Source organism: Copidosoma floridanum, unplaced genomic scaffold (assembly GCF_036245765.1).
Source record: "Copidosoma floridanum isolate Cflo_tuat_1 unplaced genomic scaffold, Cflo_Japanese_pri ptg000021l, whole genome shotgun sequence".
Classification (NCBI taxonomy): domain Eukaryota; kingdom Metazoa; phylum Arthropoda; class Insecta; order Hymenoptera; family Encyrtidae; genus Copidosoma; species Copidosoma floridanum.
In genome coordinates, this window is record NW_028321898.1 from 1,653,155 (window position 1) to 1,678,469 (window position 25,315).

The 25,315-nt window shown below is 31.5% G+C and overlaps 1 protein-coding gene and 1 non-coding gene across 2 annotated transcripts in view; one reads left to right on the forward strand and one right to left on the reverse strand.

Moving 5' to 3' along the window:
* Nucleotides 1-25,315, forward strand: part of LOC106642164 (protein CEPU-1) — a 486,141-nt gene that overhangs the window by 350,782 nt on the left and 110,044 nt on the right. The gene's annotated exons all lie outside the window — the stretch shown is intronic.
* Nucleotides 23,893-24,057, reverse strand: LOC111643333 (U1 spliceosomal RNA). Its single transcript, XR_002759689.2, has one exon. It is a non-coding gene; the product is annotated as a U1 spliceosomal RNA (small nuclear RNA).

A 25,315-nucleotide genomic window follows, 5' to 3' on the forward strand; every position in this document is an offset into this window, starting at 1 on the left:
ATTTGAAAAAAATTACACACGTTCCTTATAGTGTCTATGTAACAACAGTATTAACCTGAAAATCCAAAATATTATCATTATGCAAAAATAATTTTAACCTAAAAACATGCAATATACACATTCAGTCAAAGAAAGTCTGTTGTGAATTTTCGAAATTTACATCCTTCTTCGTACAACAATCTGATCTTAAAAATAGGTGTACGACTTTTCAGGTCATCATACTAAACGAAAAACATGTAAGAACTAATTTGCTTAAAATATAAGTAACGAAGATAGTGTATTTTACTAAATAGCTCCCTAAATTTTTTCCTGAGATCCAAATAAAGAATGTTTTACAAAGAAAAATGAGAATATTAAAAATTCATAACAGACTTTTTTTGACTAAATGTGAATGTTGCATGTTTTTACATTAGAAATGTTTTTGCATTAATGATAACGTTTTGGATTATTGATTCAGTACTAGTGTTATGTAGACACTATGAGAAACGTGTGTAGATGTTTAAATTATTTTATTTCATTATTTTATTTTTGAGTACAAACGAGTGAAATAAATCATGCTACACTGCAGTAATCAATACACACATATATATATATATATATATACATATATGTATGTATATATATAGAAAAGCTGTGGGGGCAAATTTTCTTGGGCACCTGACGATTTTTACGGTTCAGCACGATAAAAATTAACTAAGTTAGGTCAAAAAGTTCCAAGATGTTGCTTTGTCCCACAGTTACCATCTGCATGGTTATTTTTGTAAGGACAATCACGGTAAAAATTATGATCTTCTTCTCTCAGTGTATGGATTCTTGAATATCTACTGCTCTTATATTTTTTCTGAAATCATAAATACAAAACATTCATGATAAAAGTTATCAGACACACCACAAAAATTTAAGAAATATGAAAACATGTATTTACATATTCAATTAAGATGCATAAAAAAACGTTAACATAAATTCAAATCCTTATACTTATGACGTTTAAAACAATTATTATGTTTAATAATAAACCTAGGTACTATTTAGTTGTCTATTATAAATATGCATGTGAAATTCTTATTGAGGAATGTTTGTTTTTAAACTTACATCCTTACTTTAAAAATTAGAATCCACTAGACGACTGTTAAGCACTTGTACCAATATTTAATTATAAGTATATTTTTTTATTGCTAGTTATGCTAAAAAATTTGAAGGAGTTTTTTTAGTTTGTTACGAAAAAGTCTGGATCTTAGAGAGAATTATTAGTTCAGTTTGTTAAAAAGGCTTTTTTTTTTATCAAAAATTAATTATAATTCTGTTAATTTCTAATTCCTAAAGTCTTTAACTATTAATTAAAACGCTAAGTATTCTACTAGCTCTGCAGTTATTTATGCTTATAACGTATATAAAGCATCAATGAACTTTACTTTTTGCAAAAAAGTTTATTATTTTCAGCACGCCCACTACTCTAAAGCATATTCATATTTGTATGTAGAACGTCTAAAAAATGGCAGATGAGGGGACAACTAATCTGAACGAAGCCTTAGTGCACTTACAGTGACATAAGATATGAAATAAAACATGAAAATAAAGAAACAAGCATTGTTACATCTAAAGTTAATACAAATTATATTATAACTAAAAACTATCCGTCCATCAAAATTCAGATAAGGCGTATTGTGAATATAAAGCAAGCTCATTTGACAAGAGGAGCTTGTATGTCGTTTATGTGTGCGCGTGTGTGTGTTAGCTTTAAGGTAAATGCTTCATAATATGCTGACATAGAATACGGCCAGCCTCATTGTAAAAATGCATGTATGAATGAATGAAAAATTACTCGCCCATTAATTGTTTGATCCTGATAATGTTTAGCAATTAAAAATTTGTAATTCACACATTACTTTATTATATTCAAAATTGATTGTGAAATCCTTAGAGGGATGAATTTGAAAATTTTAAAATTACTGTCACAATTGAACTTGTATTTGGCGTTGTTATATTGCTGATACGAGCTTTCATCATCATTGACCCAAAAACTCAATCGCACTCGTCCGAAAATGAGATTGGTACTGTTGTTTTGTTATTTTCTTATATGTAAGATCATAACATGTAGCATCATCATACAATTGTCAAAGCAGTCTGCAAGAACATCCCTCGTTGGTTGACCTAATTCAACCTAAGGCCTCTTTTACTCGTTCTGATGCTATAAAAAGGCACCATCAAGAGGTAAAAGTGCTCTCTTTACGTCTGTCACCTGTCTTCTGAAGGTTTAGTCAACTGTTGACTCTTACGACTTGTGAGTACCTCATACACGTAAGGCATAACGTGTTGAATGAGGCAACTCAAGTGCGTATCGAGAACATCCAAAGTATCGGACTACGTTAAGGAGCGGGGTACAGCAAAGGAGGCCCGCCGAAAGTAATTCCGGCGATAACAGAGGAAGCAGAAATTGCAACATCCTACTGGCTACAAACTCGTTCGTGTAAGTAAAGAAAACACTGACGGTAACAGCATAAAGCATTAAGAAACTCCGAAGCAGCAGTAAAAATAGTCAGTGATAGATGTAAGTAAAATATCAGTAATAAAATTTTCGTTGAACCTTGTTAAAGTGACCCAATTAAATTGTATTTAAATGAACAAATCATTATTAAATTGCTTTAATAAAGAAATAGATTAATTACTCATATTATTTAAATAAAGATTATTATTTGATACAAAAATAAAACAAATGAAGCTCACGAGCTGAAATCTAAGAACCCCACGAATGGCACTTAAATAAAACAGTTAAGACCAAACTCTGAATAAGTCAGGTCATAACAGTATTATAATAAGAGGTTGACAATAAATTGGAAGAAATTGTTAGATCTTTTGAGATTTGAGATATCATGTGAAATCTTGATGTAGTAAAAATAGAGAGAAAAAGAAAAAAAAGATTTAACTGTTCATCAGTGTCATGTACAAACGTCTGTATACCAAAGTATATACAACTAATACATTTCACATACTTTGCAGAATAAGATTTTGGTTTTGACATTGCGTGTATGCAAAAAGTAAGGTTCCAAAGTGTATAAGTCTAATTTTTTTATACTTTTAACTTTTTATGTTTCAGCAATAAGAGCAATAAATATGCACTCAATGAGTTGAACGTACTGCAAAGACAAAGACTGATTGCAGAACTACTAATACTTATTAAATAATGTAATATATTTGGTCAGTTATGTTTATCATTAGAAAATCTCTAATTCTTTTTAGTAAGTACTACTAATCTTTCCAATTACCTCACTTATTCAGTTTAAGGGGAGATATTCAGTGCAACAGACTGTTTGGAACCCATCGAGGGGCAAGTGGTCAGCGAATGATTGGTGGAGAGTGGCACACTAGTACTTTATCTGTATAATTTTATGTCTGTATTGATATATTTTGCTTTACCTCATGTGCAGCCCCCACTTTTTGTCTTTTGACTTTTGTAGGGCTTACTGCTCTTGCGGCTTGAGCTGATCACTCTTTTTTTGCTTAGACGTTAAACTAATAGCTAACAGTTACTTGATGTAGCTATTTAACCCCAAACACTCAAGTTGGCATGTCCTTGCTTAATAAAGGACTTTTTCTGAGTTCCATTACCTTTTTATGCTAGGATATGTGCTGAATTGTCTCCACTGCTGAATGATATGCAAGTTTTTTTGTTTAACATTGGTAGCTTGGGTGCCCAGTACCTTCACCAAACACTTATAGTTTTCAAACGTTAAAGACATTTATTAAAGTTGTCGCTCACTTTTTTTTATATTAGCTTAACAAGCCTACAGACGTCATTATCTGGAGCGACCTTGTTATTTTTAAAACTGTTGTATAACTTTAACTGTTATTATAATCTTACATTACCAGTGAGTAAACAATCACGTATTATTATTTAACAAAAGTTGTTATTTTTAGCTTGTTGCGAAAATTCTATCCTTATAAATTGGCTCTTATAACAAGGTAATAACGAGTAAATTTTTGATCCCACAGTACAATATCCGTCTGAGTTTAATTCATAACTTTATCTTTATAACGTCATAATGAACTCAAGAATGATAGAAACATTTGATAGCACAGTATAACATTAACCGTTCAAATTACATGTTCATCGATAAAGTCATGCTAAGCATGTAACTTCATCAGTTCACCTCAGCGCTAGTGGTTTCATCGAAAGCAAATTAGCGCAAGGCTAAGCGAAAAAGGTTTCTAGCTCTTTCTTCGTGCCACGAGGCCAGCTATTTAAGCGACTCTTCCCCTTCCTGGCTGCTCCATCGTTTTCTTACTTGTAAACTCAGTTGTAGTAGGCCACATTATTCCGCAATATGACGCAATCAAGAAAGTTGGAGTAGAAGCGCAGCTTCAGTAAGGTGAGTAAAGATTATGTTGTTGTCATCCAATACTGCTAGAATTTGTTGTTCTTTACCACGCAATCTTGCAAGCACACTGTAAGTGTTATGTTAGCTAGTTCATCTAGGTAAATAAGAGTACTTTAATAGAATGACAAACATATTTCTTAGTTTGCTTGATTTGGTTTGGGTAGTATTAATTCGTTGATATTACTTTAGCTCAACTTTATTATTAATAAAGCTCTTGCCATACAGTTTGAGCTAACTTTGTGCATAATGAATTTTTACTTTAAATTTAATGGATAAAGTCGCAGTGACAAGTTAAATGTGGTTGTATCTCGAAGCTCGATAAGAACTTCTTGAAGTTTATTGGAAACGACTTAAAGATTAATATAAAAATCTGATAGAATTCGAGAAAAAACTCAAGGAAAATAATTATTTTAAGAACGACTTCTGTATAAAAAGTGATGCTGAAAGTATTAGTGCTAAAAAAGCACTCATTATAACCACGTCTCCTCTGATTCAAAGCCCCTCGCTAGTTCCTGCTGCACATAGTCTTATTATGGCTGAATCGCACAATTCGTTGCCAAGTCTTTCGCTGCCTACTTATTCCATCAAATATAGTAATTAGAAAAGTTTTAAATAGCGCTTTACGTTTTTTATTATAGATAAAGCTTTAATTTTTAGGGTTACGATGCTTTAGCACTTGATATACGTGATCTAATATCAGGCTGCGCAGTGCCTTAGGGGGCTTGATAAAACTGACGCGAATTTCAAAATAGCGTGAAAAATCAATTTACAGATATGACAACACTTGAATTTAGTTGCGTAATACCCTTGAGAATTTTATTTAGTTGTCTTTAGTCACAACTCGAAATGTACAAGATTTTAACAATTTATTCGACCAAGCTGAGGAGATAGTCAACTCATTGGATAAATTGAGTTGTCCAGTCGATCATTACGACAGTTAGATCATTCATTGCCTAGCGTGAGACTTAAGAAAACTTTTCTTCAAACCAGCCTAATGAACCTACAGATGTAATCATCTGGAATGACCTTGTGAATTTTAAAACTGGTATACAAATTTAATTCTAATCATAATCTTACATTGTCAGTAAATGAATAGTGACGTATTGTCACATGAGAGAATTCATTATTTTAAGGTCATTAGGAAAATACTGTTCTTTCAAATTGGCTACAAAATAACAAGTAAATTTTTGATTCCATAGTAAAAAACCTGTCTAAATACAATTTATGGCTTTATGTAAATAAAGTCACGATGAATTTAACAAATAAGAAAATCGTTCATGAGTTTATTTATCTACTTAAGCATTTTTTTAGTAATCCATTGATGATAATTGCTCAATATATCAAATTTGTTTTCAGAACGAATAATTAACATATTTGCTTGTTTTATGGTTATTTATTTAAATGCTATCTTTCTTTACTTTTTTTTTTAAAGAAATTTATAAAACCTTTACTTCGAAGAACCTACTGTAATATGTTACATATCTTTTCAGGAACTTGGATACATAGATTTACTACTTCTAAGAATAACTTAAAATAATTATGCCTTATAGCAGTGTGCCTAAGAATTCTTAACACAATTCTCTTTCTGAGCCACAAAATCCACTAATATCTGTAACAAAATCCCTAAAGTAGGTAGGAGTTCAAGGTTAAGGAATATTGTACGTCATCACCCTTAAAATACGTGGTTAAAACATTTCTTTAAAGTGATAGAAATAGAGTCCAACATCTAGAATTCGATACTTTTCTTATGCTGCTCAAAGCGTATGCAATTTTGCACCTTTGCTGGTTCGAATACGACATTTTTCTTATATTTAAGGATCCACAGCGTAATATCACTTTTCAGGTAAGACTCATTCTCTGCTTACTAGAAAAGTATTTTAGCGTAATCTGAGTAGATATTGCCACTCAAACCATTGGTGACTCTTTGCAGTTTTCTTTCTATGTAAAGCACAAGTTTATTTCAGAAGCCCACAACCACTTTCCAAAAGGTTTGCATACATCCATTAACATCAAAAGACTAGCACTGATCTGATCAGCAACCAAGTCAACTTCTTAAAGAACTGGAAGTAAATTCTTAAGAAAAGTTTTTTGTAAATTCAAAGTGATCAGTGATCCGTTGGGGGCGAAATGTAAGAAAACAAATAAATACAAGTAATGTGTATTTAAATTTTCCTGCGTTGATTTATTGATGCGCAACGTTTCGCTGACAATATGCGTCAGCCTCATCAGGCTACAAAATTAAAATTAAAAACCCACAATGAGTGATCTGGAAGGCTCAAACACAATAATACAATGAATTTTTTTTGTAAATTGTTACCACAGGTACGCGAAAATTCGTAAGTTTGGTTGACTTACTCGTCACCTGTCGTGCTGTCGACTGACAATAAATTACAACCACAAGCCAGCGCTTATATAGGCGGAGCCGCAAAGGTAGACGGTAAAGGGCGATGAACTCAATCGGGACATTTAAACTTCCGTAGTAAAGGAAGGTATGCTCTATTAAAGGAAAGCACATCCTCCTTTCTATTGATGTTGTGTTTGTCGAGTTTTATATAAAGCATTTCGGAAATAATTCTTTTTTTTATAATTGGATTCTTTGTCAAGGATTTTAAAGTTATCCCAATCGAATTCATGGTCAAAATTGATTTGGTGTGTACAAACAACGGCATTGGAGTTTTTACTTTTCATATGTTCACTGATACGGACCTCCGCTGCTCGCTTTGTTTCACCCACATATGACGCAGGACAATTTTTACAATAAAACTTATATACTACATTTGTCTGTTTATGTTTATTCGTTGTATCTTTTCCTAAGCGGACGATATGCTGCAGTTTATTGTTAATAAGAGGGTAAGTGTGAATATTGTAGGGTTTTAACATGGTTGAAATTTTTTCAAAATTATTGTCAATATATGGTATGCCAATTTTGCAGAGAGAGTAGGTGTTTGTAGTGCTTCTGTTATGATTACTATATTTGTGTCTTTTTAATCTGACCTTTATGTTTTCATTAATAAAGTAATTTACGATGAACTCAAGAAGTCAGTCAACGTTCCAATATCACACATTAATAATAGCTTTGAATTGAAAAACAAACTAAAAAATATAAAACCCACTACTAATTATAGACTAATGTCTTTAGATGTCAGCTCCCTATTTACTAATATTCCTCTAGAGTTGGTACTACGGAGCATCGATCGACGTATTGTGACCATAATGAATAAATGTCGAATCCCGGTTGATGAAATTCGACAATGTACAGAATTTTTGTTCAATAATACTTTTTTTACTTTTGACAACATTTTTTATCAACAAATTTTCGGCACGCCAATGGGTTTTCCTATTTCACCTTTGTTTGCTGACCTTGTAATGGACGACCTGGAAAATGATTGTCTCTCCATCTTAAAAAATAACTATAATATTATTCCATCTTTTTATTTTCGTTACGTGAATGATGTATTACTTTTTATTAATGTTGACCATATTGACCAAATCTTAAATATTTTCAATTCATATTATCCCAAACTACAATTTACATATGAAATGGAGATTGACAAGAAACTCAACTTTTTAGACTTGACGATAATAAGAAATTCTAATTATTTTAATTTTGACTGGTTTGAAAAACCTACTTCTTCCGGACGAATCTTAAATTATTTTTCTGGTCATCCAGTTAGCTATAAGAGAAATATTGTTTTTAATTTGGTTGATAGGGCGATCTTACTTGCCAGTACACGTTTTCACGGTGTGAATATTGCTAGGGTGAAAAACCCGTTGATAAAAAACAATTACCCTTTTAACTTTATTAATAAAAACATAAAGGTCAGATTAAAAAGACGCAAATATAGTAATCATAACAGAAGCACTACAAACACCTACCCTCTCTGCAAAATTGGCATACCATATATTGACAATAATTTTGAAAAAATTTCAACCATGTTAAAACCCTACAATATTCACACTTACCCTCTTATTAACAATAAACTGCAGCATATCGTCCGCTTAGGAAAAGATACAACGAATAAACATAAACAGACAAATGTAGTATATAAGTTTTATTGTAAAAATTGTCCTGCGTCATATGTGGGTGAAACAAAGCGAGCGGCGGAGGTCCGCATCAGTGAACATATGAAAAGTAAAAACTCCGATTCCGTTGTTTGTGCACACCAAATCAATTTTGACCATGAATTCGATTGGGATAACTTTAAAATCCTTGACAAAGAATCCAATTATAAAAAAAAGAATTATTTCCGAAATGCTTTATATAAAACTTGACAAACACAACATCAATAGAAAGGAGGATGTGCTTTCCTTTAATAGAGCATACCTTCCTTTACTACGGAAGTTTAAATGTCCCGATTGAGTTCATCGCCCTTTACCGTCTACCTTTGCGGCTCCGCCTATATAAGCGCTGGCTTGTGGTTGTAATTTATTGTCAGTCGACAGCACGACAGGTGACGAGTAAGTCAACCAAACTTACGAATTTTCGCGTACCTGTGGTAACAATTTACAAAAAAAATTCATTGTATTATTGTGTTTGAGCCTTCCAGATCACTCATTGTGGGTTTTTAATTTTAATTTTGTAGCCTGATGAGGCTGACGCATATTGTCAGCGAAACGTTGCACATCAATAAATCAACGCAGGAAAATTTAAATACACTTTACTTGTATTTATTTATTTTCTTACATTTCGCCCCCAACGGATCACTGATCACTTTGAATTTCCAAATTCACCGGAGGGCACTGATATATACTAACAAATCAAAAGTTCTTTGTATTATGAGAGAATTTGGTTCATTTGTTTTTACTAAATGTAACATTATTAGTTATTATTATAGATGCTATCATGTTACAGATCAGCTGTCAACAGACCGTTGAATCTCACTTTATTATCTGAATCAATTGAGAAAACGTTTAACTATGTATGTCCAAGAACTTCATGACTAGTCCATATAGATAAAAAGCAAAGTACTTGTCAGCCATTTAAATCGAACTTATATTTCCTGTTATAACGATACTCTGATATCTATCTGTTTTGTTTATCACTTTAAAGAATCAAGTTAATACTTTACCCATTGGTCTACAATAATTACCTACAAGCAGCAGCTTTTGAATGGATCATTTTTAAATTTGCATAAGCAGGAACTTCTTTTTGTTCAGATGTTGTATGTAAAGTGAGCTCAAAGTATAAGCAGTAAGATTTCCAAGCAAATAACAAGTCATACCATCCTCTTGCATATATGTTTTTATACTTGTTTACAAGCAAAGGCGCCGTCTCGCCTACGTGCATAGGTCCCATCATTACAATACCGAAACCAAACCGAAACCATTAAAAGCCAAACTGCTTAGCTCTTTTTTCCAAGATTTCAAATAGGCAAATCAAAACATTAGGCAAAACATCAATTTAGTGAACTATGGAATCAAGAGATGCCTCTGAAAATGAAGATTTGTAATAAATCTCTTTATTTCTTTGTAAATTATTCGGTACATGATCTTTATCATTAACTGACTTTAACTGCTGACCAAAGACGTATTAAAAGCCACACCATGAGCCCCACGATCAGTTTCAGGAACGCTAGATTTCCTGCTTTTTTCAGCTTGCATATCTTTGTTATTTGATATGAATACTCTATAACATTATTTTTGGATACAAAAAATTTAAGACCGTTAAAATTTCAATAAAAAAATTAACATGTGAAATCACTGAGGCAGCCATAATTCTAAGACTCATACCTAAGATCGTAACGTCACCGTATTATGTTTCCTTAACACATTATTATCTACTCTTAATATACTTATTTCACTGTTCTGCTCATGTTACTGTCTTACCAAGTTAATCCATATTTTGTCAGTTGCTGATATCATTCCAAACGAAACAGGAAATTGCTGATCTTTGTTGTTACTTTCTCATCCTACAGGCACATCTAAATCCTCTCTGCCAGCTTTACTAAATCCAGTAAGCCTCCAAAGTGGGTAAGCATCCTTACCCTGCAGCCATTCTGACGAACGTCGTCCATCCATGTCTTATACAGATGGCATTATATTAGCTCTGGCTGTATAGCTTAGCGTAGCATCCAACTACCTACAGTTATATCCAAAATTCTAACCACTAAAATTTTACTCTCCAGTAACTAACTACCAACTATGTGGGCAGCGTCAAACATGTTTATCCAAGCCAACAGTGATCACAAATGAGTCTTAAATTCTATGCCACTTTCACACTGCTGCTTTTTTGAACCATTAAAGGTTTTCTCAGCACAACAAGAATTTCTTGATTTTTTTCTTACAGTCATGCGAGCCACTATACACCTAGGGTATCATGTACCACCACACTTTATAAAGTTTTATGGTGCATGAACCAGCGATCTATTACCCTTTTTTACATGCGAGCATTAACAACATATTCAGAAAATACATACACATAGAATGTAGTCAAATAGTGCTCCTTAGCTACGAAGGCCCAGCAGAAAAGAAAAAGTATCAGTACACGACTCTTGGCAGTCCGTTAACATAGGCCTAGCACCCCTATCAATTATAATACGATCTGCCTAATCAACAATGGATAGCTTCAACTACGTCAGCAGTCCATAAAACATTTCTTCAATACGGGATCAGACCAGAATGACCAGGTAACTCAGCTATCCTTGCTGCATGTAGCTTTACACCCAGAAATATCATTGCACTATACATGGCATGAAAAGCGTGAATAATGAAGAAGACACTTCAAAATAAATTTGCGTGATAGTATAAAATAACGCTACGGCAGGCAGTATTTCCAGATATGTCAAGTAACTTTGGTATTAACGAGCTATATTCTGCAACAAGATCACATTTAAGAAGGTAGTCAGCAGCTTCATCCGCAGCTCCAGAAAAAGCCCAAACTGCTTCAGGATGGCCAGCTACCATCCCCATCACAGTAAAAGTACTTAAGATTAATTTTTAAACGCTACATTATTAGTACAGGAAAACGAAGCCTTAAAAGATAGCTTTAAAACAATCAATACGGTTATATCTATCTGACTTTAAGAACAATAAAGCATACAAGCAAATTCAAACCCAAATGAATAAAAAAATTGCACAAACAACAATATGATAAAACTACCAAAACGCATTAATGATAAACACTTGCACAGCTTATAGAAAAGAAGGAGATAATAAAGACTAAAAAAGAAAAAAAAGAGAACAATAAAAAGAGAGTCAGTGGTAAAGAAGAAAAAAAAATAGACAAGAAATATTGAGGGAGTGAGATATGAAAGGAAGAAGAAAAAAAAATCTATGAAAGAAGGAAAGAAAAAGTGAGAAAGAAGCCTGCTTAAATCCTTGTAAAAGTTTTCTAAAGGAACAGTACAAAACATTTTTAGAAGTAAAAAATTATCGTATGGAAGTGAGAAGTAAGAAAAAGAGATAAAAAAAGGTAGAACTTGAATTTACCACGATTTATCTATGCTGAGACTAACGAACTCCTATAAGAAAAATGCTTATTTCAGGTACGGATGAAACACACAAGCTCTTGTTAAGTAGACAGTTGGTCTACCACTTAAGTTAGTAAAAAGCCATACATTGACTCACACCGTGAGTTGAGGCAAATTGTCTTTTCTTATTTTTGAGCTTTTTTCACCCAAAGCTCTATTTTCAATAGATACATGCCTCTAATGCTTAGATATTAGTCAGATATTTGATATGGCTTTTATAGGTATACCAGCAAAAATATTGTTTAATTTGTCATCGTAATAATTAGCACATATATATCAATGGTGACCTTTGATACAAGCACTTTAAGAACCATTTATACATGCCCTTCCTCAATATCAAATTTACTAAAGGCTTACAATAGAAATTAACATAGTTTCTACAACAAGAAAATTTCTTAAAATATAAATTAGGACATGTAAAATATCCTCTTCACAGGCGGATTGAACACACAACCTCCCATTTATTGAACAGTTGCTCTATAACTTAAGCTAGTGGGAAGCTGTACATTGAATCGCACCAAGGGTTGAGATACGTTCTAGTTCCTTATTTTTGAGCTGTTTTTACCTCAAGCTCAATTTTTAATAGGTACGTGAATTTAATACTTGTAAATGAGTAAAAAAATTGTTATGGCCTTAATCGAAGTACTAAAAACAGTATTGATACGCTTATTATCGTATCAGTTGATACATATATTAAGTGGATGTGGTAAAGTGATTTTCTAGTTTATCTACAACCCTTGGAGCCATATACCTGTTAAAAATCAATCTTGACAAAAAAAGAAATATCAAAAATTACAAGTAAGAACATTTTTAAACCTGCGCTACCAGAAAATGTACGGCTCCTTGGTTGCTCAAGTGGTAACAACAGCTATCTAGTAAACAGGAGGTTATCTGTTTGATCTGCACCCGGAAAGAAAATATTTCTGATTCTTATTTATTTCTTAAGAAATTTTCTTGAAACAAAAAATTTATAAATTTTAATTGTAAATCTGTAGTGAAATTTCTATGGGAAAAAAGCATGCCCAGATAGTTCTTAAGTGCTTATATAAAAGTGCCACCATCTACCTGCATGTGTTACTTGATGTGAAGATAAATGTATCAATATAATTACTTGTATATCTATAAGAGCCATAACAAATATCTTACTTATCTACATGAGCTAGAGCCAGACCCTTATAATTATTATAATTAAATCCAATCAGACAAAACATGTAACTTCCAACTTTTTCGGTAACAAGACTTCAGTTTAAGTCAGCATTGGTAAAAATAAATGAGACTGAAAAAAATAAGTACCTAATAAAATCTTCTATATTATACTTAAATTTATTAATATTATTACTCCATGTATTATATGTAATATATGTCATACTCTATGTATTATATGTGTGGCGTCTCACATCTTTCGCGCTTCAGGCTCCATTCACCAGGTGGCCAAGCCCCTCATAGTTAGCTCCCGTCAAGCGGCGAAATTCCCGCACGATTACTATATAAGCGCGATCGAGATAGTGTAAGCCCACACTTCTTCTGTCTCTAAGGCAGGGAGCACGTCATCAGCCTTACTGATAAGTCCTGGCGTGCTCTCGGGACGAAACATCAAACCACCTTTTTCTTTTATAGACGACCTCCTCGATCTCTATATATGTAATATATGTAATACTCCATGTATTATATGAGGCATCTTATCTCAGCAACGGTTATCTATACACTGAATTTACGTATCGTCATCAAACATGTATCAATCACAAAACTCGAGAGCTTCTACGCATGCTCATTGCCTTAGCATCCTGGCGTCACCAGCATAAATTTAAATTTACTTATATACTAACAGTTATATTAAGCAGGTCCCTTAGCCAAAAGTTACCAAATAGATTTCGTTTAAACTTTGTACAATTGATGCTTTAGAATTGTAGAATACACCGTTAAATAGTAGACGTATGTACTTTGAGTTGCCTGTTTCGTTCTTGTTTTTTGATTTTTCACGCGTCTCTTCGAAAGCACGTGTAAATCACTTGTCAGTGAAAGTGTAAAATAAAAAATGGATGAATAATATGTGAAGTATTAAAAATATTAGTACAAAACGAATGCAGTGATATGTTCCAGATGTGTTTCAGTGAAAAATTTGCTATGTCTTAAAAGAGGCATTTCTTATATTTTTTGATAGGCTAAATAGAAAGCTGAGATTTTTTTACCTTGAAAACGTCTTTCTGCACAGTGGGCTTTCACTTACAACGTTGATTTAAACAATACCAAAAAGTAGACGTTCAGCCATCTGAACGCACGCTGAATGCTGGCGTCGCACCGTGCTCCGCTTAAGTTAACTAATATTATTAGTTTTGTTACATTTCATTATTTATGTAACAACGAAGTATGCTTATACGTTATTACTTAATATAGTATCGTATAATTAAAATAGAATCTTTGATTTTTTATTTCAAACTACTTGTTGAAGCTATTTATCTAGAACGTTTAACACGGAACTGCCTCCTCATAACTACCATGACTGTATTAAAGCAGTAGTGCGCAGTAACTCTATTAAAAAATGTTTCTCAGGTGCAGAATTTCTAGATTGTCCCAATACGTCAACGTTACGTCCACATATTCTTAAATGTTTTGAAAAACATAATATTTTTTAAATAAAATATGAATTGTGGTATAAAATAGAAAGATGTACCATTGCTACACGAACTTTAAATTCTTATGATTTTGTTGACTCACTAGGAGAAAAATTATCAAAACTCAAAACTATGATTATTTTGCTATGAAACAATCAATTTCTATTAATCAACTGAAAAAACAGCTTAAAAGTGGAGAATTTATTCTAACTTGTAATTTCTTGGAAAATTATGCGTTTGGTATAGATAATTATAACCAATCTTTTCAATGTTACAATAACCAAACATCTATTTTTACAGTTATAATTTATTATAAAGAGGAATATGAGTTCAAACACATAAGTATTGCTGTTATTTCCAATAACATATATCATGACACAATTGCTGTATGTGAGCATCAAAAAGTTATAATAAATCATTTGAAATCCAAATTTGTAGTAAAGAAAATGCTTTATATAACTGATGAGGCCAGTCAACATTTTAAAAATAAGAGCAATTTGGGAAACATACTTTTCTACAAAAAAGATCCTAAAATCGATTGTTTATGGCATTTTTTTGCTACTACTCATGGAAACAAAGCGTGTGATGTTACTGGAGCCAACTTAAAGAGAGGTACAAGATGTGCAAGTCTTAAAGTTTCCTTTAATAACCACATTTTAACAGCAGAAGACTTGTATGACTGGGCAAAGAATGATTGAAAGGTAACAAAAACTTTTATTTGAGTAAGAAGTCGTATGAACAATGTATGATTAAACTCAAATCTCGATTTAATAAAGCAAAATTATCACCAGGTACTTTGCAATTCCATGCTCTTATTCCAATGGATGATAAAACATTAAAAAAAAAAAAAAATCTATAAGATCTGAGTATCAACTTTTTAAAAAACGATATAATAAAAACAAAAACTCTTTATCTTAAGCTCTATCTAAAACTATAAAACAATGGAAAATATTTGCCTAAAAAGTACTTCTAAATCAATAGTTTAATTGAGCACGTCAAGACGCCGCACCGGTCCTTGGTGCGCATCCAGACGGCCGAACATCTACTCTTTGGTATGGTTTTACATAAATTTTTTAGTGAGAGCACACTGTGCAAGAAGACGTTTTCAATGTAAAAAACCTCAGCTCTTCATCGTGCCTTTAAAAAAAATATTAAAAATGCCTTTTCCAAGGTATGGCATGTTTTGTGATTTCTTTCAGTGAAAATAAAATTTTTCGAAAAACTAACCATACTATAAGAAAGATGCCTGAAAATTACATTGAAAATGCTATTTGCAACATCTTTTTAGGATAGGAATAAGGCCGAGAAAATGAGCTGAATACAGTGACTTTTAGCGCTTGCGTGGCGGGCTCAGAAACTATCTAAGCATCTGCAGAAAATTTGGATCAAGTCGTCATATCTTTGGACACTGTCTCGTATTATAAAACTCATTATAAATATTCGTTTGATTGACAAAACATTTTCAAAACCATTATTACATATGAAAAAATAAGGACTTAAATCATTGCAAGTGCGAAACAAAAGGAGAAACAACAAATGTTCCAGCCAATATTTTTGGAGAAGAGATAAACTTCTTAATAAAAAAAGTTAAACTTGGTTTTTATAAAGAATAAAGTGAATTATTGAAAAATAAAATTCTTGATCTTGTGAAAAGAGAGGTAAAAAAGTATTACTGCATACATCGTGCTTATAACAAGAATGTGAATAAATTTGAAAGTTATGTTTATATATATTTTTTAATTGAATAACTAAACAAAATTTTTAAATAATCATCTCTGCATTGGCCTGATATAAGAATTACAACAATAGTTGTGTTGATACAAAATTGAAGCTTAGTTTATATTTTATGTAACAATACAAAACAAAAATGTACAAAATTACTTATATACAATATTAAAGCAAAAATTATTACAGACAAACAGATTAAAGTAAAATTTTTAATACAAAAAACAAGTAATAATACGAAAAATTCATAAACATTACCTTTCATTATATAAAAAACATGTTTTCCTTCAGTCTTAGCATTCGTTATAAATACAAATAACTCTAAAGGTAATTATACGTTGCATGGTCCAGATGTAAAAATAAGAATTAAATTTTTATTCAGCTAAAACGTAATAATAATTAGGAAATATCAACATTCGTGAAAAAAAATCTTTATGTAAACTAATCTAACGTTGACGAAAACAATCAAAATCATATTGTATTATTTAATGTAAATATTATTTCTGCGATGGATATTGAGTTTAACTAAATACCTTTAATTTTGAAAAAGAGTTTCTTTTAATTACCTATCAATCAAAAAAATTTTATTTTTCATAGTACCTAAATAATATGTACAAAAAGTTAAAAGAAAAATTTTTTATTACATGAACATTTTTTATCGTACGTTGCGTATTATCTTATTTGGAGACAAGGGGGCTAACTTTATTAGAATATTAAACGTCTTCAGATAAAGAGCCAAAAAGGTTCTTATTTTTTCGTTATTATTAGAAGTGCAAGCAAGGTTCACGGCTTATTCTTTTTTCTTCTACAATGTATTTTGATAATTTAGTAATTCCTAATGAACTTCCATTACATGAACTGTCTGATACACTAAAATTCGTCATTGGCATTACTTTTACACTTATTTTTAAACTGAGTTCATGTAGTATTAAGCCTTTACGCCTACTCTTCCACATTTTTATTAGTTAATTGATATCAAAATCATTATCTAAATCATCAACCTTTTTATTTGTTGTGGTATCTTTGCTGTACCAGATTTCAGTTTTTTCGGTTTTTTATGAACGAATTCTTTTATTTAAGAAACTGGTATACTCATAACGTTACGTGAGTAAGGCACTTGTAATTCCTTTATTCTTGTATTCAACAGATGTTTAAAACCGTATATTATTAAATATTTATTTGTTTAAATATTAGCAAATACTAATTTGAAAATGAAGATTTTTCAATATTTCTGGAAGTAATAGTTGAATATTCTCTTTAATCTACTTGAATCTTTAATAATAATATTGTCAATGTTTTCTTATGACTGGAGAAATTTGACACGAGTGATATTTTAAAATTTATTGCTGAAATATATTTCCGTATAACATCTACTTTTTAAATGTCACCAACTATTAAAAAGATTTTTTATTAGAATTATTAAACCTTCATTCTTAGTAATTAAATCTTCCCCTTGTAATCTTCTGTCACGTAAGTCAGTCATTTTTCTACTTAAAAATATTTCTGTACTTACGAGGTTTTGTCCATTTTTAACTCGTTTCAGTACAGGTGGATAAGTAAATTTAAATGACTTACTTTTCAATTCGAAAGTTAAGTTAGTATACAAACGACTGCCATTATCTATCTTATCAACAAAATCTTTTGCGGTATTTTTTTAGTATTTAATTAGCACTTCCTTATAGTAAATACTTTTTAAAATTAACAACCGTGTCAGAACAATGTCTCCATTAATTAGAAAACCTCAAAGTAATTACTTCTCCGAAAGTATTATCAGTTTAATACTTATGAACTGTTAAGCCAATTACGGTTGCAATATCTTCAAAGGTGTGGTATTTAACTCTCTTGTATGATGTTATGTCTTCAACGAATATTACACTATTTATTCTCTTTTGAATAAGTATAAGTTTATGATTTAAAAGTATCTTGTTAACTATACTGCACACAATATTTATCATTCTATTTTCTCTTGTTCCCTAAATTATTAGTTTTGTATTGAAAATAAAGTATTCAGAGATGTTATCTTATTTAACAGATTTTTCAAAATAATCAACTTCATTTGATCACATCTATGCTGTTGTTTGCATTTGATATTGTTCTACTATTAACAAAATTATTCTTATCAAGTATAAGTTTTTAATCATTTTTAAGGTAGACAGCTAAAATAATGACAGTATTAATTACAGCACAAATTTAAAACTATTGTAGTCCACAAGCTACTTTCGAAAGACTCATGTTCTTAGCATTATTACAACTTATTGTACCTCATTTTTCTGTGTCTTCGTATTTAATTTTTCAATTTCAGTGAGTGCTCTGTCAGTACCTCTATAGGTGTGGTCATAAATATATTTTATAGTTTTAATTGACGTATAACATTCAACCTTGGTATAACATTTACGTATCATTAATAGAAGTTTATTATAAGGTACAACGATTGAATTAACTACTAAAATTTTATCTTTTTTTTAAGTTTGGTAAATTTGTTTGTCAGATACCTGATTTGTTTTTTTATATTGCAGGTACACGTTTGCTTGCATTGTTCATTGAACTGTAGTACATTTCTAGAAGGTTTTGGGAAATTTTTCCTGTACTTCTGATTAGAGTAAGCCATACGAAGACTGAAATTCTTATACACCGTAAAGCATGCTTGATGACTGTATTCGTACATTCCCACGTTTAAAGACGTGTGAAGGCACTTTACCGAAAATATTACTTTCAATATCGCCTAAAATGAAACATAATCTTAAATGAAATAGTCTAACTATAATATTTAGAATATCTTTGTGAGCTGTTTTCTTGAAAATTCCGATAGAACTTTCTCTTATTTTCGACAACTTATCATAATATAATAATATTATAAATAATTCTAGTCTCCTACATTTCCTTATGATAGCTATTTTACGCTTATAATGCTACTGCATATGTTTTGGACTTCCAATAGACTTAGATAGCAGTGTGAAGGGACTTTCAAGTGCTTCCTTTTATTAAAAATGTTAAAAACTATTAAATTTTCTACAAATTATTGTATCTAATAAACCGTTATGAGGTTAAGTTTTGAAACTCTCCCGATCGTATCTAAAATATATATAAAACAGATGAATTTAATTACAGTATAAGAATTCATACATAATAGTTGAGTCAATTTTTATCCATATTATAGTAGACTAAAATACTTTAACAATATTAAAATGTAGTAAGTATCTCATTTTTTTTCAAGTTATTTCTAATGTAATCAGTATAATGTTTATTATATTCTAGAGGAAAAAATAATGGACTTACAATCACATCAATAGAATAAGAGACTTTTCTTAACAATATTTCCTTAGGATACTATCTAGTAATTTTTAAGGGTAAAGGCATTAGTCGAAATTTTCCGAACGTCTTTAGTTTGTAACTAAAGTAGCAACATTTTTTGTGTTAATCGTTTTTTTTTATGTATGTTTTTGTGGCTATGTTTTCTTAAAAAAATCATGTCATAACTTGGTAATTTTGTCAATGCGTGTAAATTATTGTTAATGTTTGTACTTTTTGGCTTTTTAACATTTTTTTAAATTACATTATGAGAGTTTAAATAGCCTATTTGATAAGTATACATACGCCTACATATCATATTCTATAAAAATTATTAGGGTTTTGCTTAAATTGCTCCAAAATGGTAGAAGGCAGAAAAAAGGGGGTAAAAGGTAAAAAAAATTCGTGGGGGCAGTGGAAACCCTGTAAGAGGTTTGAGGGGGTTGAGAGAAGTAGTAAAGTGTTGGGACAAAAATCATGATGAGTTAAAATAAGCGAAAAAATAAAGGAACTTCACCCAATTTTGTAGGGGTTATTAAAGGTTTGTGGGATATGGAATGCCCCACCTAGTAAACTACATAATATAGGAAGACATTTACACACACAAATACACACACACACACACACACTAACATGCACATACATACGCTAGTGGTGCTACGCCTTCCTGGCGGCTCCACGTGCAAATCCCCCATTTCCAGTATAAAATTCATTAGTAAAAGTAAAAAGTTCTTTTTTTTTATTTCATAATCTTTTGTTAAACATAAGTCTTATTCAGAAAGTTCACATGCCTAAATTTTACCAAGAATATTAAAACATTATGATTTTTATAGCCTGAGCAATACTATTAAAAATTTAATTTTTTATCATAAGTTATCTTTGCGCTCTCTGCGTCCTGTGACTATTACTAATACTTGTGTAATGCAAATTGAAAATACTATACGTTCTATTTTTGAATATTCAAACATAATATAACTTAACGTACTATTTAGATTTTCCCCCTCATCCACTACCTTCTTTTGAGAAGTTTTTTTATTAATAATAAAATGTTTTCTTATTCAAACAGAAATTAATAAAATAGAAGGAACACAAATTATATGTTTTGCACAGTAGGGAGAGGTGTTGATCAATAAAGAAGTAACAGACATCTAATAAAAATTCTAATATATCTATAAAGAAAGGTGATGTATAAGCCCATCATGTGACTATCATAAAGAAATCTCACAAGAAACCATAAGTTAACTAAGAGGATGTGTATGTGCTGTAGGGGTAAGTATTCTTTAATGACCCTATGATAAAGTATCATTACAATACGTACTAAGAAAAACGTGGGTGAGGGCTGTGGGATGAGAAAATAACCTAATATGCACCCTTCTCTTGAATAATTTATTTGAAACAAAATTATTATAACAGTTTCTTGAAATATTTTAAGTTTCTGTAGGGGGTAGCAGAAAGGTCGTAGGGGCTAATAAATTCACTTGGTGGGCTGTGGGAGGGGGGTAGTGGGGGAATGGGGTGTTTAAACAATGTTTGTTAGGTTGAATTAGTTAAGAAATAAAAAGAATTTTCTCGATTAGTGAGGGAGGTTAAGAAGGGCTGTGGAGGGACCATGGAGGGTGTAAGAGATGTTTAGACTGACCTACCAAAATAACATTATAATATAGGAATACATTTGTGTATATAAGCTTATTTGGATGCTTAGAGCACTAATCTTTTATTTTTAAATAACGATGCATAGATTCTAACGAAGCCCCTTGAGGTTTTCCTCTGGGTCGATTGATTAAAGTCTATTATAATTAATTCAGTTTTTTTATCATTATAATTAATTACAATTTATTACGTCAATTATTATTATTATTAATGTGAATATATATTGTAGATCACGATTTTTACCAAGTAGCAGCAGTATAAAGAGATGCCATATATATAGAGCTATAGCTGCTGCAGCGAATTGTCGTATGCTCAAGTTTCATAGCAGTGCGGTGAAATGGCGAGAGAGAATATCTATGTTGTTGTTGTTTATCAGACGTTGTCATTATTTTTTGTACCATCAGCCAATTTGTTAACCATGGTTTTCTCTGAATTAGCATTTCTAGCACATAGCTACAGGTATACAAGCCTGCGTTCACTTGCTCGCTCGTTTCATGTGTTAACTCTCATATAAAGCGAGCAAAGAGAAGTTCGACTTCAAAACAGAGCCAGCCCATTAAAGGGGAAATTTAAATCTCCCAAAGTTTTTTACAATGAATAAAAAAGTTGTAGGGGAATCAAACCCTCTCTTTGACACTTTGACATTGTACAGGCTTTTTCTGCCCCATATAATCGTGGCCTTTAGTATGTATGTAACAAATAACTACATCTACACTATGATTGTATATACGTACCTGTACACCTTTTTTCCGTAGAAGTATAGGTGTAATGGACTTGTGATAAGAACATTGTAATGTGCGGAATCCTATTAACATGATACTGGGGCTGCAACATGTTACTTTTTTTCAGTACATCAGCCTTCAATATAACGTAGGGCCGTGAAACAAAGAAAGTTATATAGTACCACCTCTGATAAATTATGTTAGAAAAAGACTTCCACAACAAATAAAATAGTAACATGGAAAGTAACTTTTTCTTCTGACACTGTGTTGTTCCTCTGGCTTTTACCATCCCACGTAATTGTGGCCTTCAGGATGTAACATGTTTATTGAGGAAGTAACTTCAACGTTTCTGGATGGTTGATAGAGTAGCTACATTTTCTTTTACTTTTGATATCTTAGTAGCAGTAAGTTGTTAGCTTTACAAAATAAAAAATGAACAGTAGAGCATATTTGATGCACTTTTAGTATATAAAAGTTTTATCTCAACAACTAAAACATGGAAATTACTGTTTGGTTGTTAGTAGATTCAAAAATGTACACAAACACTTACAACAACAAAACCAAAGGGTTATTATTATCGTGCCTTACGGAAGTACAAAGATTTAACGTTTTAGATAAGTACACAAAACATATACTTATTACATTGAGAACTTACGCTGACAGTTAGCATAAGTCATAATAATAATAAATATATATTAATAGAACTTTACTCCTCTGTGTGTTTCAAGCTTGAACCCCAACTTCTCCAACTTGAAAAAAAGTCTTCACATTTATTATATAAAAAAAACACAGGTAAAATAAGTATTTTACATTTTTCAAACCAACGATTACAAATTGATGATTTTGAGCAAATGCATTACGCAAGTAAGTTTTAAATTTTTTCTTAGTAACTATACCATACTAAACCATGTCACCAAGGCACGTATGTGATGGTACATTACGTCAAGTAATATATTATTTATTTCATTAAGTTTTTTTTAATAATAAAGTAATTCTTTCCAAAACTTAAAAATAATTTTTCTTAGTCACTGCTATTTACTGTATTAATTACCACTTACTATTATTATTGACTCACCTTTTTTTAATTAATTACTCCAATAATAAACAAATAAGTAATTGCTTAAAAAATGTTTTTCTATGGTTTTTTAAAAAACTTTCGAGCAGCTAATAATTTTTTTTTTTCTCTGTTAATTTAAACCAGGAGTTATATAGCCTCGGAATGCCCACAAAATAACTACAAAAAGTAAGGATCAAGTACTTTATTATTATCAAAAAGAATCAAAGAGGTGCGTTAAACTTAACCGTTCACAGCCAAGGATCTACCTTTCACTCTCAACCAACTCTCTTACTAGGTATTTAACGACTATCCCTCACTTTTAGCGTCTATATTCTTACCTTCCCAGATCTTTTATTCTTCAGGGCACAAACTAGAAGGGGTACACGGACACAGAGATATATGCGATCTTACGTGACACGTCGTCATCCTTGACGGCCATCATTTTTCCGTTTCTAATAGTGCTATGTATGCGCCGATTTGTTTGTGCTGTATTTATCAAATTTGTTCAGAATAAGAATGACGGGTTCTCTTGCCTAACTTCTTTTTGTCCTACTGACCTCTTACACTGTGTAGTCAGTGTGACACACATGCTTGTGATGCAATTTTCTCTCATATGATTGTTTGGATCTTGAAGATTTTTTCTGCTCTATTTGTTACATAATCCTGTTTTCTGTAAATGTTTTTTATTTTTTTCCTTTGACGTACATAAAGACAGTATCCAATTATAGAAAGAAAAGTGTTAAACTTTTATTTATGTTGTGTCTGTTTAATAGTACATAATTCTTTACTAACTATCCATTTCTTTTATACAAATTTTTTTGATTTACATATTTATGCATTGTTTAACGGATAAGGATAAGAAAAAACTTATATCATCATTTTCTTTAAATAAACATTTTTTTGTAAGATGCAGTTTTTTATCACTTTTCTTGATTCATCAATTAAAGTCAAATGTTTATTCGTTTATTTATTTATTACCTTTTTTTTTACATATTCATTTTACCATTTATAGTTAAATAATACGTCCAAAAATAACATGTCCGAGATATCCACATTAGAATTATTTGCAAGGGTCAACCCATCCGTAGTGCAATAGATGGGTCTGACCTCAGAGAAACCACCTTGTTCATCACGGTTATCTCTACGCCAGGTAAGTATATAGTTTTTCGGGCAAAACACAAAAAAAAATTCTTTCTCTCTTATCAACCGTTCATTTTATTTGTTAATCATGTATGTATATATTTTTCCAGAAAAGGCACATATTATTTTTGCTTTTGTACACAAGTATCACTTATGCTTAAGTGTTAAGTTCTAGTATTTAATTCAAGTTACATATTTATTTACTATGCTGGTCTCTATTGTTAGTTCCCATAACGTGGCTAATTTTCTTGCAGTTAATTGCTTTGCATTGGGACAAAAGTTTTCTGCAGCCTTATAGAATTTATTGTACTTTTATTCCTCGTTACATTATTTCTGCTTCCTTTACCTGTAACCATTCTAGCCAAGTTTAGTACTAAGGGACCCCCATTTTAGGAATCTGAACAACCATGCTGTTTTGCTTAGTGCTATTGCTGCCGCTATCTAGAAGTATTCTCCCCAGTTAGAAAACTTTTTCTTCATTTGATCTACCTCTCAAAACGCATTAGATTTTATGTGTTAGTTTTGTACCCGTTCTCAACGTATTCTTAGGTCTGTGCTTTTTACTAACAAGCTCTTGCAACCCATCTTGTTTGAAAATTATTTTTATAAGACTTAACATTTTATTCCCTTTCACCCCGCTCTCCCTTTACATTTTTTTTAAGTTAAGATTTAAGCCTTCTTAATAAACTATCTGACTTTCACTTTCCTCTTGATACGGTTCCAGTCTTATTTCTGACGTTTGAGATGTGCAGTCTCTTGCCAGTTCTATAACTCTGGTGTGCGTTGCGCTTAGCGTCTCATGGTTGGTGTGCTTGCACTGCATGTGTAATTTTTCTTCCCTTCTGATACATAACATACGTTGATTTCTTGTGTGCAAATAATTCCAATACGCACCTCTTAATCTAGATAATACAATTGTGCATTTTTCCGCCTTTTGTATGGTCTCTTCTAACATGAAGCGTGTGTCACAGAGGTGGTCCTTTTCCACCTCCAGCGTTGACTCTATTTAAGTACATAGATTTATTTTACGCAATTTCTTGCATTAGTTGACTACCTGGCACAATATTGTAAAAATCTTTTCTTGTTCGTGCTGCTCCCTACGTATTTGTATGCTGGCTGTAAATGAGCTACTACATTCATCATATTAATCTCCTTCACTTCCAGTGGTAGCACAAAAATTTAGAAGAGTTTCAAGTATTCTTTTATTGCTGATGATTTTTTATTTAAATACAAACCCTTTCTACTGAGCATTATGGTTGCTATTACTGCTGTTTCC